We start from the raw sequence: 11,874 nt of genomic DNA, 5'->3' as shown, positions 1-11,874 counted from the left end.
GATATCACTGTTTAGCAAGATTATGGATGAAGGTTCAAATCCTGAAAACCTTCTTGCAAAACTGCAATTAAACATGTCAGCCAATAATCATCACTCATTGTATAAAGAAGATATGGGAAAAGGGTTAGTTATGGTCAGAATTATTGCCTCCCCTTGGTAAATATGAGCAAACAAGTCTGTGAAAATATGCATTTTTTTATCCTTTTGATCTTTCTTTCAAAAAAAAAAAATCACAAAAATCTAATCTTGTATTGAAATACTGAAAATGGAAAATGGGAGGGAAAATAAATATTTAATAAATAATTAAATAAATGCTTTTATGAAATAAATGTTTTTCTCCAATAGACAGAGCCCACAATTATTGGCTCTATTTTTTTAATACTTTTTGCTGTTAAGTTAACAGCTTTCAGCTTTAAGTTAACAGTTAAGAGTCTTTCCTGTAGTGCCTGATGTGGTTAGAGATCAGAGACAATTCTTCCATATAAAATCACTCCAGACCCTTCTGATTCCCAGCGTCATGTTGGTGCCTCACCTCTTCAGTTCACCACACTCATTTTCTATAGGGTTCAGCTCAAGGAACTGGGATGGCCATAGCAGAAACTTTGTTTTGTGCTCAGTGACCCATTTTTGTGTTGATTCTGATGTTTGTTTTGGATTATTGTCCTGAAGGAATATCCAACCACTGCACATTATATGATTTCTAGCAGGGACGGTCAGGTTTTGATTTCTTTTCATGATTTTTTCCCGAAACACTCATGTGGTGATGCAGGTGCTGTTTGATATTTTTTTAGGCTTTCTGACCCCGAGACTCAGCTATTTTCTGCATTTCTCTAGCTGTGATCCATGGAGAGTCTGTGGCCACTCCTCACCTTGCTTTAAGTCAATATAGACACACGTCCTCTTCCAGGCAGATTCATATCATTTCAAGTTTATTTCATGTTCCTAGTCACCCTGGTAAGCTAAAAGAAATGTAAACATGAATAGGGATTATACTTCATATTTTATTCATAAGAATTTCTGGGGTGCTAATAATTGTGGCCAACGCGTATTGGAGAAAAACATTCATTTCATAATGTGATCCCCCCATACACCCCTCCCCCCCTTCAATTTTAACGAGTGGTAACTCATCTAATCTAACAAGGGAATGTACACACCACATGCATATACCAGATACAATTATAACTGATTAATTATAGTCTAAAATAAAGAAATGTCTTTATGTGTGTGTGTGTGTGTTAGTTTGGGTGTGTGTGTGTTCGTTTGGCCATTCACAGCTCTTTGTGGAATGTTTTTGAACTCAGATTCCAGGATTCTCGTGGGGGCTGGTTCTAATCTTTTTTGACGGCGAAGAACCATTTGGCAATTTACAACCCCTATACAAGTAACATCTCTGACCAGAACTGTAATTTATATGCAAATGTCAAAAGGCTAAAAGGGTCTTTTAAGCCATAAACAGTCCAACACTCCAGCATGATCCTACGCAGACGCTACATAACACATCTAGTCTTTCATTAATAAGCTGCTGTGTCTTTATTAGGGATTTAAATTTAAACCACTGTTTAAAACACAAGATTATTATGATGTGTAATGAGAACATTTGATTTACTCATAAAAAAGGTGCAGATTTTCAATTGAATAATTTTAAGAATTAATTCAGTTAATCAGAAGCAAGTATTGCAAGATTCATGTTTTAAAAAATAAATGATAAGGTAACTATAATGTAATTCATATGTAATGTAATCCTTTTTCCATTAAAAACATATACATTCTTTGAAATTTTACAGACAAATATCTTCCAACACATATTGTCCTCTGTACATGGACAAATGTAAGCTATTTTTTACAAATATAAGATGACAAATTCAATATAACAAAAAAACGAAATTCCTTGTTCTCTTAGCTTTACTTAAAAAAATGTTTTATTTCAGTGATGAACTGGAGTTCATCGCCAGAGATCAGGAGAGCAGGTAAGAGTCCACTTTGAATGAATGAGACCGGACAATGAGGTGAGACTAGTTGTGTGTCTAAGTAGTAGTGCTGATGAGTGAACTTGATGAGGTGCAAGTGTAGCTGGTTAGTAGTCGGGAGAGAGAGAGCACTGTTATTGGGTGTTCTCATAGCCTGGTCGATCTGTGACAGTACACCCCCTCCACGGCCCGCCGTGATGGCAGACCTCTTTTCTCAGCTGATCACATCTACCTATAGGAATACGACACCTATCGCGGCATTCCTATATAAGCTCTATTCAGTATTATTCAGCAGCTTTTCAGCTTGCTCTGGAGCAAATTACCCTCCTCCATCCCCAGCTCCACTTTTCACCACAGTCAGGACTTCGCTTTCTGATATTCCTTGCTAATCAGACTCCTTTATCTTGAATAAAGTGTTACTCTTAAATATCATTAAGTACATTGATGATATCTGCCTTGTTCTGTTCTGTTAACCCTGGGGGGGTTATTATTGCTGCTCTCCCTGCTCATTCATGACAGGCTGCATGGATGGGCAGGGAGTTTTTTGCCCAGAACAGAGCCATACTGCCAAACCAAACTTTATGCTAAGTATCTATCATTTTGACGATAGTGGTCCTGACAGAAATAAAATGAGTTCAAAATACTCAAAAAGCTGATGCAAAGAGTTGCCTCAATTTTATTGAGTCAAACGGGCACAATATTTTTTTTTACAGTGTAGTCCAAGTTGGATCCAAAAACAGTTGATATTCATTTTAATCCAAAAAGTACACATTACTCGATCATTGGAAATTATTTTCCAACAACACCCTTCAGCTTGTAAACATGAATGTTTATGAAAAATGTGTTTAAAATACAGCACACGAACAGGCCAGCATGTTAATGGAGCTTACACGAACTAACAATTAACAACCCTTGTGAAAAAGAAGTACGCTTTAGCATACATTTAAAAAGAGTACTTATTACAGAAATAATATACTTTAAAAGAATATACTTAAGTGTGAACTTAATGTAATGTTCTCGGATACTGAATTAAACATTATTTTCAATTAAATGACAATGTATTTTAGTTTACATCTATATTTAATGCAATCAGTTGAACTTAAAGGTGGGGTAAGTGATTTCTGGTAGCCAATGTTGAATGTTTGGTGAAATCACCAAAACAAACACTCCCCTACCCCAAAAGGGTCTCGCCCCTATTTTGATAGCTCCACCCCACACATATGTACGCAACCCAGGCAACGATTAGTTCTGTGAAACAAAGCAAAACCAATGTTACACCGTGTCTACACCAGACGCAAGTGGCTCAAAATACTATAGAACTCATTATAATCAGTGATGCTGTCTACACCATATTTATATATACATATCTATGGTCTACACTGGATGCGGCGTGGCACGACACAACAAATCCCTGACAGAAAACTGCTGCTTCCATTTATGACGTATTGACACAAATTTCAAATGATTTTCAATGGTAGTTTTGTCACGTCCATTGTACTAGACAGACTTTAGCTGTTGCAGCGCAGACATGGTGTTACTCGCCTATTGAGAAGAAACAAAGCAACCTCGGCGTCCGATCGCAGGCCTTCCGCTCCTTGAGTTCTCTCCAGTGCTGGAAAGCTGATCCGATATTTACACGAGTCCTACTTCTTGCCTTATTGCCTTAAGCCTTCTTTTGTTCCGCAGACGTTTTCCTCTTTAGTTTTTTATCCGCAATCTCTATCTTTCTGTGACTCGGCTCGCTAATGTCCGTCCTGTGCACTGAACTCTCTCTCCTCCACATCATGAGTAGACACGCCGCTTACTGCTGATTGGCTACAAGTTTGTTTTGCTAGTTGGCCCGAATCAGTTTTCTAAAGCATTTTTGAAAAATCACTTACCCCACCTTTAAAAGTGCTTTTCACCCACTTAAACAGGACTTAAGTACATTTTATATGTAATTTCATAATTGCTTGTATTGTCTTTGAAATATGTTTATAGTGTGCTACATGTACTGGCAAGCATTTATTGTAAACTAAAACATAATTTAATGTAATTTCTACTTCTATTCTACTTCTACGTATGTTACTTGAGTGTGTTAAGAAACATAGTCATGAAAGTGTTCTTTCTTTTAAGTGCACTTTTATTTCAGTAATATTGTATTATCTGTATTAACTCCAATTGTTTTTGTTTATTTTGTTTTTAAAAACTGAAGGACAAGATTAAATTAATAAAACAATTAAGAATTTGGTTTTCGAAAGTTTCGACAGCAGTTAGGATGTTAAGTGTCTTACGTGTCACAGCACTCCATTTCCCCGAGGGAGCAGATACATCTGTTACATCTGCCGTTTGTCCAAGTACTTCCCATTGGATGCTTGGAGTTATCATAGTCATCGACACAATGTTTTTCCCCTATTTAAATTCAATAAAATTAAGAGTTGTTAAGAAGAAATGCAGAGTTTATTTACCTAATAGTGTACATACACCCCCTTTTAAATATGTAGGATGATGAGTGGATGTGTGTCTCATTGTTATAATTGAATATTTCCTGTTCTTGGGTATTTGACATGAAATATGCTTCATGTAAACCTATTTTCTGTTAAAAAGGGTGATTCAAATGCAAATAAATGGCGAAAAACTAAGTTATAGTTAAGACATTACAGTTTCTGTTAGTTCCAGTTCAAGTTCATTTTATTCATATAGTACATTTATAACGGCCACTAGGCTGACCAAAGTGCTTTACAGAGGAGCAAGATTAGAAGAAAATATAACATGCATAGAAAACAAGCCAGACAAAAAATAAGAACAACATCGTTAAGAATTACCATATAGCAGGAGGACCAAAAACAGAATATAAAGCTCAATTCAATATACTACGGAAAGCAAATACGTTTTTAAAAGAGACTTAAAAGCAGACAGAGAAGGGGCCGTTCTAAGTTCTAAAGGCAGGGTGTTCCAAAGATGTGGCCCTGCCACCACAAATGCATGCTCCCCTCTACGCTTGAGTCTAAAGTGAGGGACTACCAGCAGAGCCCGGTCGCAGGATTTTAGGCTTCTAGACGGAGTGTATGGATGAAAAAGTTCAGAGAGGTAGACACAGCTAGGTTATGTAGAGATTTATATGCAAAAATTAGAATTTTAAAGTCTAGTGAACCGGCAACCAGTGAGAGTGAGAGAGCCTTTGATTTCTTTCAGGAAGAGGAAATGATGGGCTAGCCATGATTTAACCTCCTCCTAGCAGAAGAGATGTAATCGCTGCGGGATTGTTTCTTTTGATTGGTAGATAGATTTGAGTATCATCCGCATAGAATTAAAAGACACCATGTTTCCTTAGAACAGAGCCCAGAGGTAGCATGTAGAGAGAAAATAGAGAGGGAGCTAAAATAGAGCCTTGTGGAAGGCCGCATGCAGGTCAGAGGTGCCATGGAAGAGATAAAATTACCCATCTTCACTAAAAATGTTCTGTCAGGCAGTTATAACTGAGACCATTTCAAAACGGTTGCTTTTAAACCCACCCAATACTCTAGTCTAGATAATAGAGTGGGGTGGTCAATAGTATAAAATGCAGCAGATAAATCTAAAAGAATAAGAACCACAGAATCTCCGGAATCGGTAGATAGATATCATTTAACACTGAAAAACCTCATAGATACAATTACTTGACAGAAAATGTTGGAGTTGACCCAACACAATTTTCTCCAATACCTTTAAAATGAAAGGGAAAACAGAAATAGGCCGAAAAAAAATTTGAAACAGAAGGATCCAGTGAAGCATTTATTATTTTTGATGTTTAAACCATGTTTTTATTTACCTTGTTTTAGAAGGGTCAAGTAGCAGGCAGAATTGCTTAAAGAGACAAAGGCACAAAATACCAAAACCAGAGCCAAAGATGTCTGTAAAGAGAAAACTAGGAACTTATTTTAAAAAAAAAACACACAGTATACAACAGAAAATGTTTATATATAAATTCTATATTGATCAGTAGCATTATGAAACTTACCATTTTTTGCAAGTTTAGCACAGATGCTGGTCTGATGAAATGCAGTCATTGGTACTTTAGGTCTTTTTAAAGAAAACAGAAGAGGGGCGGAACATCAAACATTTCAACACACATATGGACTGATCATCAACTTGTTTGATTACCAACTTTAACTACTTGCACTTTTATGCAAAAAAATATGCACTTCTATGGAAAATGTTCATGTCTTTAATGCAAGTGAGATGGGCATCCCATAGGACCTTTATGGATAGGCTATAGACTATGGCCCATATTTTAATGATCTAAGCGCATGGTCTAAAGTGCACTTTGGGGCGTGTCTGAATCCACTTTTGCTAGTTTAACAACGGGGAAAATGGTCAGTGCGACAGGTACATGGTCCAAAAGGGTTGTACCTATTCTCTTAATGAGTCATGGGTGTGTTTTGGGCGTAAGATGCAATAAACCAATTAGAGTCTTATCTCCCATTCCCTTAAAATATTAGTTGCACTTGGGCCATGGCGGATTCGCTATTTACATGGCAGAATTTGCAAGAGCCGTGCACTTTAGTCCATACGCTTAGATCGTTAAAATATGGCGCATTTGGTCAAAGGTGCAGTCTATTTCAGTTGCCTCAAAATAGCAACATGCCAACAATGCACCTGAACACACCTCGTTTTCAGACCAGCATGCCCCTGGGCGCACAAGTGGGCGCAAATACATTTGCTATTTAAACAACATGGCGCAGGACGTAAAAATTATAACTGCGTCGGGCTGAAACTAGCAAAAAACGCCAGGTGTATGATAGGGCCCTTTATGATTAATCTTCTGTGGATATTATGTTATTGAGAAGTTATTGGTTGCAAAATGTGTTTTTTTAATTCGAAATTGTTATCTTTGTAAGCAGTTATCATACACTGTTTCATAACCACTTAACAACACCAGATGTTTCCTGATATATTTCTCAATATATGATTGTGTCAGCTTCAAGTTGTCACAATAACTGGGGTCAGACAACAGGATTAGGGTCTTCAAGAGTTCACTGCAAAACTTTAATCTTGATCCAGCATATTACATTTAAGTCAAGTCACCTTTATTTAGACAGCGCTTTATACAATTCAGATTGTGTCAAAGCAGCTTTACAGATTCAAACAGGAAAAAAGTGTGCTGATAAAGCAAGAAGACAACAGAAAACAGTCAGTTTATTAGTTAAAGTCATTGTTGATTCAGTGATGTCATCGTCCAGCTCAGTTCAGTTCTCTTCCCATAGTGTCTGTGCAGTCAAGTCAACAATGTTGCCAGAAATTGTATCCCAACTAAGCAAGCCGAAGGTGACAGTGGCAAGGAATCAAAACTCCATCGGTGACAGAAATGGAGAAAAAACACTCTCCTCTGGCCAGACGAAACGAGCATGGTGTGTTAATTCAAGGCTGCAACACATGTCAGATTGAGCAGAGGACTCGTCTGGTTCTCGTGGTCTTGTGCCGATGGCCGTCTAGTTGATAAGGTCTTCGCAGGTGATCTGTCTCTAGGGTTCATCTAGTTGACATGGTCTCTGCTGACGTTCAGTGCTGGAGAGGTTGTCTCTAGGTGCTGATCCACCATCTGGAAACGGACTGGATCTGTGTGGCTGCAGTGACCCCGGAATAAGAATAAAACAGACTAATAATAGCTTATGCCATTCTTCTTATGATGTAACAAGTACATCGGATGTTATGGGAAGTGTTCCCGGTTCTGCTAGGTAGATTGTTCCAGAGTTTGGGCGCTAAATAGGATCTACCGCCCGCAGTTGATTTTGATATTCTAGGTGTTACCAAATGGCCAGAATTTTGAGATCGCAGTGGATGTGAATGACTATAATGCTATATGAGCTCGCTCAAGTACTGAGGCGCTAAACCATTCAGGGCTTTAATTAGCAATATTTTAAAATGTAAACAATGTTTAATAGGGAGCCAGTGCATTGTTGAGAGAACCGGGCTAATATGGTCATACTTCCTGGTTCTAGTAAGAACTCTAGCTGCTGCATGTTTGAACCAGCTGGAGTTTGTTTATTAAGGGCACAGAGCAACCACCCAATAAAGCATTACAGTAATCTAACCTTGAGGTCATGAACGCATTAATTAAAGTTTCTGCATTTGACATTCAGAGCATCAGCATAGGTTGTAATTTTAAATAAATGTTTAAGATGTAAAAATGTGGTTTTACAAAATAGAAACTTGACTTTCAAAGGAAAGGTTGCTATAAAAAAGCACACTAGGTTTCTAACTAATGATGAAGAATTGAGAGTGCAGCCATCAAGTGTTAGACAGTGTTCTAGATTATTACATGCAGATGTTTTTGGTCCGATAATTAAGACCCCTGTTTTTTTAGTAGGAAATTACTAGTCATCCAGTTTTGTTGAATCAACCATTCCTTTAGTTTTATGAATTGGTATGTTTCGTCAGGCAGCGAACAAACATAGAGCTGAGTATCATCAGCATAACAGTTAAAGCTAATACTATGTTTCCTGATGATATCTCCCAAGGGTAACATGTAAAGTGTGAAAAGCAACGGTCCTAGTACTTAGCCTTGTGGTACTCCATACTGCACTTTTGATAGATATGATACCTCTACGAAATAATGATAGTCAGATTGGTATGATTTGAACCATGCTACTGCAATTCCACTAATGTCAACATAATTTTCTAGTCTATTCAAAAGAATGTTGTGGTCGATAATATCGAAGGCAGTGCTAAGATCCAGTAGCACTAATAGAGAGATACAACCATGATCGGATGATAAGAGCTGGTCATTTGTAACTTTCAAAAGAGCAGTCTCAGTACTGTAATACAGTCTAAATCCTGACTGGAAAACATTTAGAAATTGCACATTTCAAAGCATCGTTTTTGTGTATGTTGCCAAATTTGTGACGTGGGAAGTCCAGAATTTGGCACACAGTGTCAATACCTCCATAACAACAGTTGATTCACACAGAATATGTGCACTGAAGGTGTGTGATACAAAGTGAAATTAAGAAAAAAAAAATTTTTCTGAAACATACATACTGCGTTTAAGTTGAAGATGTACATCATTCTTTACAATACTTTATAGCAGTTGATTATCAGCTGGTTAAGATCCACTGGTTTATGCAACATCATAAAGAAATACCCAAAAGACTAGAGCTTCTTTTAGACCTGTTTATTGGTATTAGATATCAGTATAGTTGGAATTGTTGTTGTGATCTGTGATTTGGTTGTGACTAGTTTTCTAAATAAATAAAATAAGGCTTGAACAGAACATTGTGTAGATATGAGTTCCTGTTCAGAATTACAACTATTTTTAGATACATAACCAGAACTAAGGAAAGAAAAATATCTGACATTTAAGTAATGTAATTGCTTGTTGAATTTACAATTTCTCTTATACAGTGCTCTGTAATTGACAACTAAACAGGGAAGCACAAATCTATCTATCTATCTATCTATCTATCTATCTATCTATCTATCTATCTATCTATCTATCTATATATATATATATATATAAATCAGAGTGAATGGTTAACCTTAATTTCCCTTGTTTAACTCATTTATTCATTATTATAAGATAAAACATCTGAATTACATAGTTTTAGCTGGTAATTTCCAAGTACCAGATTTATTCAAGAAACATTTAAGACTTTTCCTTGACATTTTACTGTTCCTTTACATTATATTAAAATGTTGTATCAGACCAAAGAGCTCTGGGTGGAAATTGTGTTCATGTTACATGACTGAGATTACTATAGTATAGTACTACAGTAGTAATACATATAACTTAAAAATAAAAATAAAAATTTTATACTTTCCCCCAGAAATGTTTTGTTTTGTTTTTTAAATCATAAATTTCATGAACATGTAGGCTATGACATGTTTTTATGTAAATAAGACCCTCAAATAAACGAGTGTTATGTCAGTCAGATCATTCTATCACAGGCACAAAAATGTAAAGAAATGGCATGTCATGGTTTTAAATAAAGGAAGGGTGAATAAACTCAACGTGTACATTTTAGCCTACCGCTTATATAAAGTAGTACATCCATCATTTTATTTGAACTATTTACTCAGTATTACATTTTAGTGAAATTCAAATATAATAAAATAATCCTAGAATAGTAGTGTAACGGGGCTGACGAGACGTGAGACGTGGAGATCCATATGCAAAGCTTTATTGAGCAGAGAGGTCAGAAACACAGGCAGGGTCAAACAGTGGCAAACAGGTATATGGCGGGCAAGACACAAGAATAGTCCTAGGGCTAGCGTAGGTCGATGAACGGCAAACAGAATCAGAAGGGACTAGACTAAAGGGAGAAATCCAGGAAACCAGGCGAAGATCAGGAACCGAGAAAACAGGAAAGGCAAGACTAAGCTAGGCTAGGAGGCTAACAAGGGCTCTGTAGAGTAGCTATCAAGAGATAGGCGCTAAACAATACTCGGCAGAGGGAAGGGATCAGAGTGAGTGTTAAATAGTGAGGGAGTGATATGAAACAGCTGGGTGCAATCAGTGTTGTGCGCAATTAGTGAACCAGCTGTGCAATCAGTGCAATGAATGATGGGATATGTAGTCCGGGATGATTTGCAACAGTGTGAGTGCGAGAGTCAATGAAAAAGGGGAAGGGTGACCTCTGATGGTTAGCCGACGGAAGTTCATGGACCGGATTCGTGACAAGTAGTATGAAGAATACCATAACAAAGCAGAATTCTTAAGTGTAGTACCGGGATAATAATGACTGGTAAACTAATGGCCAGGGAAACTCACATCCAGGACTTTCACCATCAGCACTGGCGCCCCTCAGGGATGTGTGCTCTCCCCACTACTCTTCTCCCTGATGACTTCACCTCTAAAGATGCCTCTGTCAAACTTCTGAAGTTTGCTGATGACACAGTCATCCAGGATGGTGACGAGACTATAGAAGTGAGGTTGAGCAACTGGCTGGCTGGTGCAGTCTTAACAACCTGGAGCTCATCACTATCAAAACTTTGGAGATGATAGTGGACTTCAGGAGGAACCCCCCTGCTCTCCCCCCACTCACCATCATGAACAGCACTGTGGCTGCAGTATTCATTCAAGTTCCTGGGCACCACCATCTCTCAGGACCTGAAGTGAGACATTCACAATTACTCTATTGTAAAAAAAGGCCCAGCAGAGGTTGTACTTCCTTCGCCAGCATGAGGAAGTTCAACCTGCCACAGGAGCTGCTGAAACAGTTCTACTCGACCGTCAGTGAGTGTCCTGTGTTCAAAACTGTTGGGTTTGGCTCAGCTACCAAATCAAACATCAGGAGACTATTTAGCCCACTTTCTATTTGCACTGTTGCCCTCTGTCCGGCGCTATAGAGCACTGAGCACCAGAACAGCCAGACACAAGAACAGCTTTTTCCCTCAGGCCATGTTCCACCTAAATCAGGGGTGTCCAATCCTGCTCCTGGAGGGCCACTGTCCTGTAGAGTTTAGTGCCAACTCCAATTAAACACACCTGAACCAGCTAATCAAGGTCTTACTAGCATACTAGGAACTTTCAGGCAGGTGTGCTGAGGCAAGTTGGAGCTAAACTCTACAGGACAGTGGCCCTCCAGGACCGAGTTTGGACACAGACCTAAACAATACATAACACATCTCAGACTGTACATCTGTAAATAACTTCTCAAAACTTTTCATCTGTAAATAGCACATACGCACAATCACTATTTTAATTTTCTTTATATTTTATATTATTTTATTTATTTATTATCTATTCTCTTTCTTATTAGTGTTAATAATAGTTAATTTGTGTTTTATTTCATTTTATTACCTTAAATGATATGTATGTCTGCACTATGTCTGTACTTTCTGCACTGGAAGCTCCCGACACCAAGACACACTTGCCAATAAAGCCCGTCCTGATTCTGTTTGTGAACTCCAGTCCGGGTTTCTCTCAGCCCCAAACAGCTCCGCAGAC

At 37.9% G+C, this 11,874-nt stretch overlaps 1 long non-coding RNA gene across 1 annotated transcript; it reads right to left on the bottom strand.

The window, feature by feature from the left end:
- Positions 1-4,245: 4,245 nt before the first annotated feature.
- LOC107562656 (uncharacterized) lies at positions 4,246-5,987 on the bottom strand. The gene is made up of 3 exons (XR_001606012.1): positions 5,947-5,987; positions 5,758-5,839; positions 4,246-4,358 (listed from the first exon to the last, which is right to left on the bottom strand). It is a non-coding gene; the product is annotated as an uncharacterized lncRNA (long non-coding RNA).
- Positions 5,988-11,874: the final 5,887 nt, after the last annotated feature.

Source organism: Sinocyclocheilus grahami, unplaced genomic scaffold (assembly GCF_001515645.1).
Source record: "Sinocyclocheilus grahami isolate Dianchi unplaced genomic scaffold, SAMN03320097.WGS_v1.1 scaffold831.1, whole genome shotgun sequence".
Classification (NCBI taxonomy): domain Eukaryota; kingdom Metazoa; phylum Chordata; class Actinopteri; order Cypriniformes; family Cyprinidae; genus Sinocyclocheilus; species Sinocyclocheilus grahami.
Note: the sequence above shows the minus strand (reverse complement) of the source record. Positions and strands in the feature narration are given on the sequence as shown.